The 17,538-nt window shown below is 32.8% G+C and overlaps 3 non-coding genes across 3 annotated transcripts; all 3 read left to right on the forward strand.

The window, feature by feature from the left end:
• The first annotated feature begins 12,979 nt into the window (after positions 1-12,979).
• On the forward strand, positions 12,980-13,051 carry TRNAP-CGG (transfer RNA proline (anticodon CGG)). The gene has a single exon. It is a non-coding gene; the product is annotated as a tRNA-Pro (tRNA).
• A 1,217-nt stretch (positions 13,052-14,268) lies between these two features.
• Positions 14,269-14,340, forward strand: TRNAP-CGG (transfer RNA proline (anticodon CGG)). The gene has a single exon. It is a non-coding gene; the product is annotated as a tRNA-Pro (tRNA).
• Positions 14,341-16,846: 2,506 nt separating this feature from the next.
• Positions 16,847-16,918, forward strand: TRNAP-CGG (transfer RNA proline (anticodon CGG)). Its single transcript has one exon. It is a non-coding gene; the product is annotated as a tRNA-Pro (tRNA).
• The last annotated feature ends 620 nt before the right edge of the window (positions 16,919-17,538 follow it).

Here is a 17,538-nt window from a genome sequence, read left to right on the forward strand (position 1 = left end):
TCGTCCATGAGAGAAGTCCAAACTCTGTAGGCACTCACAAATCTTGTCCCTGCACTTTTCCTATATGCATACCTTAGAAAACTGTCTACTGGACCATAAGGAAATATTTTATTTATTCTACAAATTAATTTTTACATAAATGTATATGGTGTTTTAAAAACAAAAAGCTATTTTCTTAAAATCAATTGAAAAATCCAAAGAAAAATCTTCAGGTAGGTGGCTTGTTGGTCTATGGGTATGATTCTCGCTTAGGGTGCGAGAGGCCAGGGTTCAAATCCTGGACGAGCCCAAATTTTCAGATTCTTTGAAATGGCTCTATTATCTTATTGTAGTCAATTTCCTGAGTGAATTTCAACTGAATGTTGTTTTTTCAAAACTCTCAAAATAGATTGTATTTACTAATTTGCACAATTGAATTTTGTTTTTTGTCAAACTGCTAAAATTATTTGTAAGTATTTATCTGCACACAGCATGTGACATGTCTTGGGTTTTATCCATCAGAAAAACTCTGCTGGGCATCATAAAACTTTGCACAGCAATTTTCAAGCAAGTATACTTAGAAAATTATTGACTATTAGGAAATATTTTATTTATGCTAATATTTCCTCCTTGTACACATTAGTGACTGCTTTAAAATAATATAATTTTCACATAAAATTGGTTAAGATATCAAATAAAACATGCTTACTTGATGATTCTATGATTTTCATTTTGGGCGCGACAGGTCCCTGGTTCAATTCCCTGACGAGCCCTCTCTTTCTTTTTACGGTGCATCTCATGGTTTATATATATCTGATTTTCTCAATTGGCTAAGTCAATAGCATCAACTGAGTTTTGTTTTTGCCATACTCCCAATAGAATTTGTACATACTTATGAATCTTGCCTTCATCATTTTCCTATTGCCTTTCTTCTATTTATGCATGATTTACACATAGCTTTTTACAAGTCTTGGGTTTTATCGATCAGACAAGTCCAAACTCTGTCGCCATTTTTATATCTTGTCACTGCACTTTCCAAATAAGCACACATAGAAAACTATCAATAGAATCTTACGAAAACATTTTAGTTGTACTACAAATAAGAGCATACTTATTAAAATTTCAACCGTATTGTGGTATATCCGGAAAACTGCAATTTCCCTTCTGTCTAGATAGCTTTGAATGTTTTAAAAGAATAGTCTCACTTTGAAACACAAAAATTTCAAAAATGAAATTGCAAGGTATTCTTTTGCCTTTCTTCGGTGTCTGGAAGCATGATTTGTACATTGCATATGACAAGTCTATAGCTTCGTCCATGAGAGAAGTCCAAACTCTGTAGGCACTCACAAATCTTGTCCCTGCACTTTTCCTATATGCATACCTTAGAAAACTATCTACTGGACCATAAGGAAATATTTTATTTATTCTACAAATTAATTTTTACATAAATGTATATGGTGTTTTAAAAACAAAAAGCTATTTTCTTAAAATCAATTGAAAAATCCAAAGAAAAATCTTCAGGTAGGTGGCTCGCTGGTCTCGCTTAGGGTGCGAGAGGTCCCGGGTTCAAATCCTGGACGAGCCCAAATTTTCAGATTCTTTGAAATGGTTCTATTATCTTATTGTAGTCAATTTCCTGAGTGAATTTCAACTGAATGTTGTTTTTTCAAAACTCTCAAAATAGATTGTATTTACTAATTTGCACAATTGAATTTTGTTTTTTGTCAAACTGCTAAAATTATTTGTAAGTACTTATCTGCACACAGCATGTGACATGTCTTGGGTTTTATCCATCAGAAAAACTCTGCTGGGCATCATAAAACTTTGCACAGCAATTTTCAAGCAAGTATACTTAGAAAGTTATTGACTATTAGGAAATATTTAATTTAAGCTAATATTTCCTCCTTGTACACATTAGTGACTGCTTTAAAATAATATAATTTTCACATAAAATTGGTTAAGATATCAAATAAAACATGCTTACTTGATGATTCTATGATTTTCATTTTGGGTGCGACAGGTCCCTGGTTCAATTCCCTGACGAGCCCTCTCTTTCTTTTTATGGTGCATCTCATGGTTTATATATATCTGATTTTCTCAATTGGCTAAGTCAATAGCATCAACTGAGTTTTGTTTTTGCCATACTCCCAATAGAATTTGTACATACTTATGAATCTTGCCTTCATCATTTTCCTATTGCCTTTCTTCTATTTATGCATGATTTACACATAGCTTTTTACAAGTCTTGGGTTTTATCGATCAGACAAGTCCAAACTCTGTCGCCATTTTTATATCTTGTCACTGCACTTTCCAAATAAGCACACATAGAAAACTATCAATAGAATCTTACGAAAACATTTTAGTTGTACTACAAATAAGAGCATACTAATTAAAATTTCAATCGTATTGTGGTATATCAGGAAAACTGCAGGTTCCCTTCTGTCTAGATAGCTTTGAATGTTTTAAAAGAATAGTCTCACTTTGAAACACAAAAAGTTCAAAAATGAAATTGCAAGGTATTCTTTTGCCTTTCTTCTGTGTCTGGAAGCATGATTTGTACATTGCATATGACAAGTCTTTAGCTTCGTCCATGAGAGAAGTCCAAACTCTGTAGGCACTCACAAATCTTGTCCCTGCACTTTTCCTATATGCATACCTTAGAAAACTATCTACTGGACCATAAGGAAATATTTTATTTATTCTACAAATTAATTTTTACATAAATGTATATGGTGTTTTAAAAACAAAAAGCTATTTTCTTAAAATCAATTGAAAAATCCAAAGAAAAATCTTCAGGTAGGTGGCTCGCTGGTCTCGCTTAGGGTGCAAGAGGTCCCGGGTTCAAATCCTGGACGAGCCCAAATTTTCAGATTCTTTGAAATGGTTCTATTATCTTATTGTAGTCAATTTCCTGAGTGAATTTCAACTGAATGTTGTTTTTTCAAAACTCTCAAAATAGATTGTATTTACTAATTTGCACAATTGAATTTTGTTTTTTGTCAAACTGCTAAAATTATTTGTAAGTACTTATCTGCACACATCATGTGACATGTCTTGGGTTTTATCCATCAGAAAAACTCTGCTGGGCATCATAAAACTTTGCACAGCAATTTTCAAGCAAGTATACTTAGAAAATTATTGACTATTAGGAAATATTTTATTTATGCTAATATTTCCTCCTTGTACACATTAGTGACTGCTTTAAAATAATATAATTTTCACATAAAATTGGTTAAGATATCAAATAAAACATGCTTACTTGATGATTCTATGATTTTCATTTTGGGCGCGACAGGTCCCTGGTTCAATTCCCTGACGAGCCCTCTCTTTCTTTTTACGGTGCATCTCATGGTTTATATATATCTGATTTTCTCAATTGGCTAAGTCAATAGCATCAACTGAGTTTTGTTTTTGCCATACTCCCAATAGAATTTGTACATACTTATGAATCTTGCCTTCATCATTTTCCTATTGCCTTTCTTCTATTTATGCATGATTTACACATAGCTTTTTACAAGTCTTGGGTTTTATCGATCAGACAAGTCCAAACTCTGTCGCCATTTTTATATCTTGTCACTGCACTTTCCAAATAAGCACACATAGAAAACTATCAATAGAATCTTATGAAAACATTTTAGTTGTACTACAAATAAGAGCATACTTATTAAAATTTCAACCGTATTGTGGTATATCTGGAAAACTGCAAGTTCCCTTCTGTCTAGATAGCTTTGAATGTTTTAAAAGAATAGTCTCACTTTGAAACACAAAAAGTTCAAAAATGAAATTGCAAGGTATTCTTTTGCCTTTCTTCGGTGTCTGGAAGCATGATTTGTACATTGCATATGACAAGTCTATAGCTTCGTCCATGAGAGAAGTCCAAACTCTGTAGGCACTCACAAATCTTGTCCCTGCACTTTTCCTATATGCATACCTTAGAAAACTATCTACTGGACCATAAGGAAATATTTTATTTATTCTACAAATTAATTTTTACATAAATGTATATGGTGTTTTAAAAACAAAAAGCTATTTTCTTAAAATCAATTGAAAAATCCAAAGAAAAATCTTCAGGTAGGTGGCTCGCTGGTCTCGCTTAGGGTGCGAGAGGTCCCAGGTTCAAATCCCGGACGAGCCCAAATTTTCAGATTCTTTGAAATGGTTCTATTATCTTATTGTAGTCAATTTCCTGAGTGAACTTCAACTGAATGTTGTTTTTTCAAAACTCTCAAAATAGATTGTATTTACTAATTTGCACAATTGAATTTTGTTTTTTGTCAAACTGCTACAATTATTTGTAAGTACTTATCTGCACACAGCATGTGACATGTCTTGGGTTTTATCCATCAGAAAAACTCTGCTGGGCATCATAAAACTTTGCACAGCAATTTTCAAGCAAGTATACTTAGAAAATTATTGACTATTAGGAAAAATTTTATTTATGCTAATATTTCCTCCTTGTACACATTAGTGACTGCTTTAAAATAATATAATTTTCACATAAAATTGGTTAAGATATCAAATAAAACATGCTTACTTGATGATTCTATGATTTTCATTTTGGGCGCGACAGGTCCCTGGTTCAATTCCCTGACGAGCCCTCTCTTTCTTTTTACGGTGCATCTCATGGTTTATATATATCTGATTTTCTCAATTGGCTAAGTCAATAGCATCAACTGAGTTTTGTTTTTGCCATACTCCCAATAGAATTTGTACATACTTATGAATCTTGCCTTCATCATTTTCCTATTGCCTTTCTTCTATTTATGCATGATTTACACATAGCTTTTTACAAGTCTTGGGTTTTATCGATCAGACAAGTCCAAACTCTGTCGCCATTTTTATATCTTGTCACTGCACTTTCCAAATAAGCACACATAGAAAACTATCAATAGAATCTTACGAAAACATTTTAGTTGTACTACAAATAAGAGCATACTTATGAAAATTTCTACCGTATTGTGGTATATCCGGAAAACTGCAAGTTCCCTTCTGTCTAGATAGCTTTGAATGTTTTAAAAGAATAGTCTCACTTTGAAACACAAAAAGTTCAAAAATGAAATTGCAAGGTATTCTTTTGCCTTTCTTCGGTGTCTGGAAGCATGATTTGTACATTGCATATGACAAGTCTATAGCTTCGTCCATGAGAGAAGTCCAAACTCTGTATGCACTCACAAATCTTGTCCCTGCACTTTTCCTATATGCATACCTTAGAAAACTATCTACTGGACCATAAGGAAATATTTTATTTATTCTACAAATTAATTTTTACATAAATGTATATGGTGTTTTAAAAACAAAAAGCTATTTTCTTAAAATCAATTGAAAAATCCAAATAAAAATCTTCAGGTAGGTGGCTCGCTGGTCTCGCTTAGGGTGCGAGAGGTCCCGGGTTCAAATCCCGGATGAGCCCAAATTTTCAGATTCTTTGAAATGGTTCTATTATCTTATTGTAGTCAATTTCCTGAGTGAATTTCAACTGAATGTTGTTTTTTCAAAACTCTCAAAATAGATTGTATTTACTAATTTGCACAATTGAATTTTGTTTTTTGTCAAACTGCTAAAATTATTTGTAAGTACTTATCTGCACACAGCATGTGACATGTCTTGGGTTTTATCCATCAGAAAAACTCTGCTGGGCATCATAAAACTTTGCACAGCAATTTTCAAGCAAGTATACTTAGAAAATTATTGACTATTAGGAAATATTTTATTTATGCTAATATTTCCTCCTTGTACACATTAGTGACTGCTTTAAAATAATATAATTTTCACATAAAATTGGTTAAGATATCAAATAAAGCATGCTTACTTGATGATTCTATGATTTTCATTTTGGGCGCGACAGGTCCCTGGTTCAATTCCCTGACGAGCCCTCTCTTTCTTTTTACGGTGCATCTCATGGTTTATATATATCTGATTTTCTCAATTGGCTAAATCAATAGCATCAACTGATTTTTGTTTTTGCCATACTCCCAATAGAATTTGTACATACTTATGAATCTTGCCTTCATCATTTTCCTATTGCCTTTCTTCTATTTATGCATGATTTACACATAGCTTTTTACAAGTCTTGGGTTTTATCGATCAGACAAGTCCAAACTCTGTCGCCATTTTTATATCTTGTCACTGCACTTTCCAAATAAGCACACATAGAAAACTATCAATAGAATCTTACGAAAACATTTTAGTTGTACTACAAATAAGAGCATACTTATTAAAATTTCAACCGTATTGTGGTATATCCGGAAAACTGCAAGTTCCCTTCTGTCTAGATAGCTTTGAATGTTTTAAAAGAATAGTCTCACTTTGAAACACAAAAAGTTCAAAAATGAAATTGCAAGGTATTCTTTTGCCTTTCTTCGGTGTCTGGAAGCATGATTTGTACATTGCATATGACAAGTCTATAGCTTCGTCCATGAGAGAAGTCCAAACTCTGTAGGCACTCACAAATCTTGTCCCTGCACTTTTCCTATATGCATACCTTAGAAAACTATCTACTGGACCATAAGGAAATATTTTATTTATTCTACAAATTCATTTTTACATAAATGTATATGGTGTTTTAAAAACAAAAAGCTATTTTCTTAAAATCAATTGAAAAATCCAAAGAAAAATCTTCAGGTAGGTGGCTCGCTGGTCTCGCTTCGGGTGCGAGAGGTCCCAGGTTCAAATCCTGGACGAGCCCAAATTTTCAGATTCTTTGAAATGGTTCTATTATCTTATTGTAGTCAATTTCCTGAGTGAATTTGAACTGAATGTTGTTTTTTCAAAACTCTCAAAATAGATTGTATTTACTAATTTGCACAATTGAATTTTGTTTTTTGTCAAACTGCTAAAATTATTTGTAAGTACTTATCTGCACACATCATGTGACATGTCTTGGGTTTTATCCATCAGAAAAACTCTGCTGGGCATCATAAAACTTTGCACAGCAATTTTCAAGCAAGTATACTTAGAAAATTATTGACTATTAGGAAATATTTTATTTATGCTAATATTTCCTCCTTGTACACATTAGTGACTGCTTTAAAATAATATAATTTTCACATAAAATTGGTTAAGATATCAAATAAAACATGCTTACTTGATGATTCTATGATTTTCATTTTGGGCGCGACAGGTCCCTGGTTCAATTCCCTGACGAGCCCTCTCTTTCTTTTTACGGTGCATCTCATGGTTTATATATATCTGATTTTCTCAATTGGCTAAGTCAATAGCATCAACTGAGTTTTGTTTTTGCCATACTCCCAATAGAATTTGTACATACTTATGAATCTTGCCTTCATCATTTTCCTATTGCCTTTCTTCTATTTATGCATGATTTACACATAGCTTTTTACAAGTCTTGGGTTTTATCGATCAGACAAGTCCAAACTCTGTCGCCATTTTTATATCTTGTCACTGCACTTTCCAAATAAGCACACATAGAAAACTATCAATAGAATCTTACGAAAACATTTTAGTTGTACTACAAATAAGAGCATACTTATTAAAATTTCAACCGTATTGTGGTATATCCGGAAAACTGCAAGTTCCCTTCTGTCTAGATAGCTTTGAATGTTTTAAAAGAATAGTCTCACTTTGAAACACAAAAAGTTCAAAAATGAAATTGCAAGGTATTCTTTTGCCTTTCTTCTGTGTCTGGAAGCATGATTTGTACATTGCATATGACAAGTCTATAGCTTCGTCCATGAGAGAAGTCCAAACTCTGTAGGCACTCACAAATCTTGTCCCTGCACTTTTCCTATATGCATACCTTAGAAAACTATCTACTGGACCATAAGGAAATATTTTATTTATTCTACAAATTAATTTTTACATAAATGTATATGGTGTTTTAAAAACAAAAAGCTATTTTCTTAAAATCAATTGAAAAATCCAAAGAAAAATCTTCAGGTAGGTGGCTCGCTGGTCTCGCTTAGGGTGCGAGAGGTCCCAGGTTCAAATCCCGGACGAGCCCAAATTTTCAGATTCTTTGAAATGGTTCTATTATCTTATTGTAGTCAATTTCCTGAGTGAATTTCAACTGAATGTTGTTTTTTCAAAACTCTCAAAATAGATTGTATTTACTAATTTGCACAATTGAATTTTGTTTTTTGTCAAACTGCTACAATTATTTGTAAGTACTTATCTGCACACAGCATGTGACATGTCTTGGGTTTTATCCATCAGAAAAACTCAGCTGGGCATCATAAAACTTTGCACAGCAATTTTCAAGCAAGTATACTTAGAAAATTATTGACTATTAGGAAATATTTTATTTATGCTAATATTTCCTCCTTGTACACATTAGTGACTGCTTTAAAATAATATAATTTTCACATAAAATTGGTTAAGATATCAAATAAAACATGCTTACTTGATGATGCTATGATTTTCATTTTGGGCGCGACAGGTCCCTGGTTCAATTCCCTGATGAGCCCTCTCTTTCTTTTTACGGTGCATCTCATGGTTTATATATATCTGATTTTCTCAATTGGCTAAGTCAATAGCATCAACTGAGTTTTGTTTTTGCCATACTCCCAATAGAATTTGTACATACTTATGAATCTTGCCTTCATCATTTTCCTATTGCCTTTCTTCTATTTATGCATGATTTACACATAGCTTTTTACAAGTCTTGGGTTTTATCGATCAGACAAGTCCAAACTCTGTCGCCATTTTTATATCTTGTCACTGCACTTTCCAAATAAGCACACATAGAAAACTATCAATAGTATCTTACGAAAACATTTTAGTTGTACTACAAATAAGAGCATACTTATTAAAATTTCAACCGTATTGTGGTATATCCGGAAAACTGCAAGTTCCCTTCTGTCTAGATAGCTTTGAATGTTTTAAAAGAATAGTCTCACTTTGAAACACAAAAAGTTCAAAAATGAAATTGCAAGGTATTCTTTTGCCTTTCTTCGGTGTCTGGAAGCATGATTTGTACATTGCATATGACAAGTCTATAGCTTCGTCCATGAGAGAAGTCCAAACTCTGTAGGCACTCACAAATCTTGTCCCTGCACTTTTCCTATATGCATACCTTAGAAAACTATCTACTGGACCATAAGGAAATATTTTATTTATTCTACAAATTAATTTTTACATAAATGTATATGGTGTTTTAAAAACAAAAAGCTATTTTCTTAAAATCAATTGAAAAATCCAAAGAAAAATCTTCAGGTAGGTGGCTCGCTGGTCTCGCTTCGGGTGCGAGAGGTCCCGATCAAATCCTGGACGAGCCCAAATTTTCAGATTCTTTGAAATGGTTCTATTATCTTATTGTAGTCAATTTCCTGAGTGAATTTCAACTGAATGTTGTTTTTTCAAAACTCTCAAAATAGATTGTATTTACTAATTTGCACAATTGAATTTTGTTTTTTGTCAAACTGCTAAAATTATTTGTAAGTACTTATCTGCACACATCATGTGACATGTCTTGGGTTTTATCCATCAGAAAAACTCTGCTGGGCATCATAAAACTTTGCACAGCAATTTTCAAGCAAGTATACTTAGAAAATTATTGACTATTAGGAAATATTTTATTAATGCTAATATTTCCTCCTTGTACACATTAGTGACTGCTTTAAAATAATATAATTTTCACATAAAATTGGTTAAGATATCAAATAAAACATGCTTACTTGATGATTCTATGATTTTCATTTTGGGCGCGACAGGTCCCTGGTTCAATTCCCTGACGAGCCCTCTCTTTCTTTTTACGGTGCATCTCATGGTTTATATATATCTGATTTTCTCAATTGGCTAAGTCAATAGCATCAACTGAGTTTTGTTTTTGCCATACTCCCAATAGAATTTGTACATACTTATGAATCTTGCCTTCATCATTTTCCTATTGCCTTTCTTCTATTTATGCATGATTTACACATAGCTTTTTACAAGTCTTGGGTTTTATCGATCAGACAAGTCCAAACTCTGTCACCATTTTTATATCTTGTCACTGCACTTTCCAAATAAGCACACATAGAAAACTATCAATAGAATCTTACGAAAACATTTTAGTTGTACTACAAATAAGAGCATACTTATTAAAATTTCAACCGTATTGTGGTATATCCGGAAAACTGCAAGTTCCCTTCTGTCTAGATAGCTTTGAATGTTTTAAAAGAATAGTCTCACTTTGAAACACAAAAAGTTCAAAAATGAAATTGCAAGGTATTCTTTTGCCTTTCTTCGGTGTCTGGAAGCATGATTTGTACATTGCATATGACAAGTCTATAGCTTCGTCCATGAGAGAAGTCCAAACTCTGTAGGCACTCACAAATCTTGTCCCTGCACTTTTCCTATATGCATACCTTAGAAAACTATCTACTGGACCATAAGGAAATATTTTATTTATTCTACAAATTAATTTTTACATAAATGTATATGGTGTTTTAAAAACAAAAAGCTATTTTCTTAAAATCAATTGAAAAATCCAAAGAAAAATCTTCAGGTAGGTGGCTCGCTGGTCTCGCTTCGGGTGCGAGAGGTCCCGGGTTCAAATCCTGGACGAGCCCAAATTTTCAGATTCTTTGAAATGGTTCTATTATCTTATTGTAGTCAATTTCCTGAGTGAATTTCAACTGAATGTTGTTTTTTCAAAACTCTAAAAATAGATTGTATTTACTAATTTGCACAATTGAATTTTGTTTTTTGTCAAACTGCTAAAATTATTTGTAAGTACTTATCTGCACACAGCATGTGACATGTCTTGGGTTTTATCCATCAGAAAAACTCTGCTGGGCATCATAAAACTTTGCACAGCAATTTTCAAGCAAGTATACTTAGAAAATTATTGACTATTAGGAAATATTTTATTTATGCTAATATTTCCTCCTTGTACACATTAGTGACTGCTTTAAAATAATATAATTTTCACATAAAATTGGTTAAGATATCAAATAAAGCATGCTTACTTGATGATTCTATGATTTTCATTTTGGGCGCGACAGGTCCCTGGTTCAATTCCCTGACGAGCCCTCTCTTTCTTTTTACGGTGCATCTCATGGTTTATATATATCTGATTTTCTCAATTGGCTAAGTCAATAGCATCAACTGAGTTTTGTTTTTGCCATACTCCCAATAGAATTTGTACATACTTATGAATCTTGCCTTCATCATTTTCCTATTGCCTTTCTTCTATTTATGCATGATTTACACATAGCTTTTTACAAGTCTTGGGTTTTATCGATCAGACAAGTCCAAACTCTGTCGCCATTTTTATATCTTGTCACTGCACTTTCCAAATAAGCACACATAGAAAACTATCAATAGAATCTTACGAAAACATTTTAGTTGTACTACAAATAAGAGCATACTTATTAAAATTTCAACCGTATTGTGGTATATCCGGAAAACTGCAAGTTCCCTTCTATCTAGATAGCTTTGAATGTTTTAAAAGAATAGTCTCACTTTGAAACACAAAAAGTTCAAAAATGAAATTGCAAGGTATTCTTTTGCCTTTCTTCAGTGTCTGGAAGCATGATTTGTACATTGCATATGACAAGTCTATAGCTTCGTCCATGAGAGAAGTCCAAACTCTGTAGGCACTCACAAATCTTGTCCCTGCACTTTTCCTATATGCATACCTTAGAAAACTATCTACTGGACCATAAGGAAATATTTTATTTATTCTACAAATTAATTTTTACATAAATGTATATGGTGTTTTAAAAACAAAAAGCTATTTTCTTAAAATCAATTGAAAAATCCAAAGAAAAATCTTCAGGTAGGTGGCTCGCTGGTCTCGCTTAGGGTGCGAGAGGTCCCAGGTTCAAATCCCGGACGAGCCCAAATTTTCAGATTCTTTGAAATGGTTCTATTATCTTATTGTAGTCAATTTCCTGAGTGAATTTCAACTGAATGTTGTTTTTTCAAAACTCTCAAAATAGATTGTATTTACTAATTTGCACAATTGAATTTTGTTTTTTGTCAAACTGCTACAATTATTTGTAAGTACTTATCTGCACACAGCATGTGACATGTCTTGGGTTTTATCCATCAGAAAAACTCAGCTGGGCATCATAAAACTTTGCACAGCAATTTTCAAGCAAGTATACTTAGAAAATTATTGACTATTAGGAAATATTTTATTTATGCTAATATTTCCTCCTTGTACACATTAGTGACTGCTTTAAAATAATATAATTTTCACATAAAATTGGTTAAGATATCAAATAAAACATGCTTACTTGATGATTCTATGATTTTCATTTTGGGCGCGACAGGTCCCTGGTTCAATTCCCTGACGAGCCCTCTCTTTCTTTTTACGGTGCATCTCATGGTTTATATATATCTGATTTTCTCAATTGGCTAAGTCAATAGCATCAACTGAGTTTTGTTTTTGCCATACTCCCAATAGAATTTGTACATACTTATGAATCTTGCCTTCATCATTTTCCTATTGCCTTTCTTCTATTTATGCATGATTTACACATAGCTTTTTACAAGTCTTGGGTTTTATCGATCAGACAAGTCCAAACTCTGTCGCCATTTTTATATCTTGTCACTGCACTTTCCAAATAAGCACACATAGAAAACTATCAATAGAATCTTACGAAAACATTTTAGTTGTACTACAAATAAGAGCATACTTATTAAAATTTCAACCGTATTGTGGTATATCCGGAAAACTGCAAGTTCCCTTCTGTCTAGATAGCTTTGAATGTTTTAAAAGAATAGTCTCACTTTGAAACACAAAAAGTTCAAAAATGAAATTGCAAGGTATTCTTTTGCCTTTCTTCGGTGTCTGGAAGCATGATTTGTACATTGCATATGACAAGTCTATAGCTTCATCCATGAGAGAAGTGCAAACTCTGTAGGCACTCACAAATCTTGTCCCTGCACTTTTCCTATATGCATACCTTAGAAAACTATCTACTGGACCATAAGGAAATATTTTATTTATTCTACAAATTAATTTTTACATAAATGTATATGGTGTTTTAAAAACAAAAAGCTATTTTCTAAAAATCAATTGAAAAATCCAAAGAAAAATCTTCAGGTAGGTGGCTCGTTGGTCTAGGGGTATGATTCTCGCTTCGGGTGCGAGAGGTCCCGGGTTCAAATCCTGGATGAGCCCAAATTTTCAGATTCTTTGAAATGGTTCTATTATCTTATTGTAGTCAATTTCCTGAGTGAATTTCAACTGAATGTTGTTTTTTCAAAACTCTCAAAATAGATTGTATTTACTAATTTGCACAATTGAATTTTGTTTTTTGTCAAACTGCTAAAATTATTTGTAAGTACTTATCTGCACACAGCATGTGACATGTCTTGGGTTTTATCCATCAGAAAAACTCTGCTGGGCATCATAAAACTTTGCACAGCAATTTTCAAGCAAGTATACTTAGAAAATTATTGACTATTAGGAAATATTTTATTTATGCTAATATTTCCTCCTTGTACACATTAGTGACTGCTTTAAAATAATATAATTTTCACATAAAATTGGTTAAGATATCAAATAAAACATGCTTACTTGATGATGCTATGATTTTCATTTTGGGCGCGACAGGTCCCTGGTTCAATTCCCTGACGAGCCCTCTCTTTCTTTTTACGGTGCATCTCATGGTTTATATATATCTGATTTTCTCAATTGGCTAAGTCAATAGCATCAACTGAGTTTTGTTTTTGCCATACTCCCAATAGAATTTGTACATACTTATGAATCTTGCCTTCATCATTTTCCTATTGCCTTTCTTCTATTTATGCATGATTTACACATAGCTTTTTACAAGTCTTGGGTTTTATCGATCAGACAAGTCCAAACTCTGTCGCCATTTTTATATCTTGTCACTGCACTTTCCAAATAAGCACACATAGAAAACTATCAATAGAATCTTACGAAAACATTTTAGTTGTACTACAAATAAGAGCATACTTATTAAAATTTCAACCGTATTGTGGTATATCCGGAAAACTGCAAGTTCCCTTCTGTCTAGATAGCTTTGAATGTTTTAAAAGAATAGTCTCACTTTGAAACACAAAAAGTTCAAAAATGAAATTGCAAGGTATTCTTTTGCCTTTCTTCGGTGTCTGGAAGCATGATTTGTACATTGCATATGACAAGTCTATAGCTTCGTCCATGAGAGAAGTCCAAACTCTGTAGGCACTCACAAATCTTGTCCCTGCACTTTTCCTATATGCATACCTTAGAAAACTATCTACTGGACCATAAGGAAATATTTTATTTATTCTACAAATTAATTTTTACATAAATGTATATGGTGTTTTAAAAACAAAAAGCTATTTTCTAAAAATCAATTGAAAAATCCAAAGAAAAATCTTCAGGTAGGTGGCTCGTTGGTCTAGGGGTATGATTCTCGCTTCGGGTGCGAGAGGTCCCGGGTTCAAATCCTGGACGAGCCCAAATTTTCAGATTCTTTGAAATGGTTCTATTATCTTATTGTAGTCAATTTCCTGAGTGAATTTCAACTGAATGTTGTTTTTTCAAAACTCTCAAAATAGATTGTATTTACTAATTTGCACAATTGAATTTTGTTTTTTGTCAAACTGCTAAAATTATTTGTAAGTACTTATCTGCACACATCATGTGACATGTCTTGGGTTTTATCCATCAGAAAAACTCTGCTGGGCATCATAAAACTTTGCACAGCAATTTTCAAGCAAGTATACTTAGAAAATTATTGACTATTAGGAAATATTTTATTTATGCTAATATTTCCTCCTTGTACACATTAGTGACTGCTTTAAAATAATATAATTTTCACATAAAATTGGTTAAGATATCAAATAAAACATGCATACTTGATGATTCTATGATTTTCGTTTTGGGCGCGACAGGTCCCTGGTTCAATTCCCTGACGAGCCCTCTCTTTCTTTTTATGGTGCATCTCATGGTTTATATATATTTGATTTTCTCAATTGGCTAAGTCAATAGCATCAACTGAGTTTTGTTTTTGCCATACTCCCAATAGAATTTGTACATACTTATGAATCTTGCATTCATATTTTTATTATTGCCTTTCTTCTATTTATGCATGATTTACACATAGCTTTTTACAAGTCTTGGGTTTTATCGATCAGACAAGTCCAAACTCTGCAGCCATTTTTATATCTTGTCACTGCACTTTCCAAATAAGCACACATAGAAAACTATCAATAGAATCTTACGGAAACATTTTAGTTGTTCTACAAATAAGAGCATACTTATTAAAATTTCAACCGTATTGTGGTATATCAGGAAAACTGCAAGTTCCCTTCTGTCTAGATAGCTTTGAATGTTTTAAAAGAATAGTCTCACTTTGAAACACAAAAAGTTCAAAAATGAAATTGCAAGGTATTCTTTTGCCTTTCTTCTGTGTCTGGAAGCATGATTTGTACATTGCATATGACAAGTCTATAGCTTCGTCCATGAGAGAAGTCCAAACTCTGTAGGCACTCACAAATCTTGTCCCTGCACTTTTCCTATATGCATACCATAGAAAACTATCTACTGGACCATAAGGAAATATTTTATTTATTCTACAAATTAATTTTTACATAAATGTATATGGTGTTTTAAAAACAAAAAGCTATTTTCTTAAAATCAATTGAAAAATCCAAAGAAAAATCTTCAGGTAGGTGGCTTGTTAGACTAGGGGTATGATTCTCGCTTAAGGTGCTAGAGGTCCCGGGTTCAAATCGCGGACGAGCCCAAATTTTCAGATTCTTTGAAATGGTTCTATTATCTTATTGTAGGCAATTTCCTGAGTGAATTTCAACTGAATGTTGTTTTTTCAAAACTCTCAAAATAGATTGTATTTACTAATTTGCACAATTGAATTTTGTTTTTTGTCAAACTGCTAAAATTATTTGTAATTACTTATCTGCACACAGCATGTGACATGTCTTGGGTTTTATCCATCAGAAAAACTCTGCTGGGCATCATAAAACTTTGCACAGCAATTTTCAAGCAAGTATACTTAGAAAATTATTGACTATTAGGAAATATTTTATTTAAGCTAATATTTCCTCCTTGTACACATTAGTGACTGCTTTAAAATAATATAATTTTCACAAAAAATTGGTTAAGATATCAAATAAAACATGCTTACTTGATGATTCTATGATTTTTGTTTTGGGTGCGACAGGTCCCTGGTTCAATTCCCTGACGAGCCCTCTCTTTCTTTTTACGGTGCATCTCATGGTTTATATATATCTGATTTTCTCAATTGGCTAAGTCAATAGCATCAACTGAGTTTTGTTTTTGCTATACTCCCAATAGAATTTGCACATACTTATGAATCTTGCCTTCATCATTTTCCTATTGCCTTTCTTCTATTTATGCATGATTTACACATAGCTTTTTACAAGTCTTGGGTTTTATCGATCAGACAAGTCCAAACTCTGTCGACATTTTTAGATCTTGTCACTGCACTTTCCAAATAAGCACACATAGAAAACTATCAATAGAATCTTACGAAAACATTTTAGTTGTACTACAAATAAGAGCATACTTATTAAAATTTCAACCGTATTGTGGTATATCCGGAAAACTGCAAGTTCCCTTCTGTCTAGATAGCTTTGAATGTTTTAAAAGAATAGTCTCACTTTGAAACACAAAAAGTTCAAAAATGAAATTGCAAGGTATTCTTTTGCCTTTCTTCGGTGTCTGGAAGCATGATTTGTACATTGCATATGACAAGTCTATAGCTTCGTCCATGAGAGAAGTCCAAACTCTGTAGGCACTCACAAATTTTGTCCCTGCACTTTTCCTATATGCATACCTTAGAAAACTATCTACTGGACCATAAGGAAATATTTTATTTATTCTACAAATTAATTTTTACATAAATGTATATGGTGTTTTAAAAACAAAAAGCTATTTTCTTAAAATCAATTGAAAAATCCAAAGAAAAATCTTCAGGTAGGTGGCTCGTTGGTCTAGGGGTATGATTCTCGCTTCGGGTGCGAGAGGTCCCGGGTTCAAATCCCGGACGAGCCCAAATTTTCAGATTCTTTGAAATGGTTCTATTATCTTATTGTAGTCAATTTCCTGAGTGAATTTCAACTGAATGTTGTTTTTTCAAAACTCTCAAAATAGATTGTATTTACTTATTTGCACAATTGAATTTTGTTTTTTGTCAAACTGCTAAAATTATTTGTAAGTACTTATCTGCACACAGCATGTGACATGTCTTGGGTTTTATCCATCAGAAAAACTCTGCTGGGCATCATAAAACTTTGCACAGCAATTTTCAAGCAAGTATACTTAGAAAATTATTGACTATTAGGAAATATTTTATTTATGCTAATATTTCCTCCTTGTACACATTAGTGACTGCTTTAAAATAATATAATTTTCACATAAAATTGGTTAAGATATCAAATAAAACATGCTTACTTGATGATTCTATGATTTTCATTTTGGGCGCGACAGGTCCCTGGTTCAATTCCCTGACGAGCCCTCTCTTTCTTTTTACGGTGCATCTCATGGTTTATATATATCTGATTTTCTCAATTGGCTAAGTCAATAGCATCAACTGAGTTTTGTTTTTGCCATACTCCCAATAGAATTTGTACATACTTATGAATCTTGCCTTCATCATTTTCCTATTGCCTTTC

The sequence above is a fragment of the Taudactylus pleione genome, unplaced genomic scaffold, assembly GCF_031769625.1.
Source record: "Taudactylus pleione unplaced genomic scaffold, aTauple2 ptg000317l, whole genome shotgun sequence".
Taxonomy (NCBI): domain Eukaryota; kingdom Metazoa; phylum Chordata; class Amphibia; order Anura; family Myobatrachidae; genus Taudactylus; species Taudactylus pleione.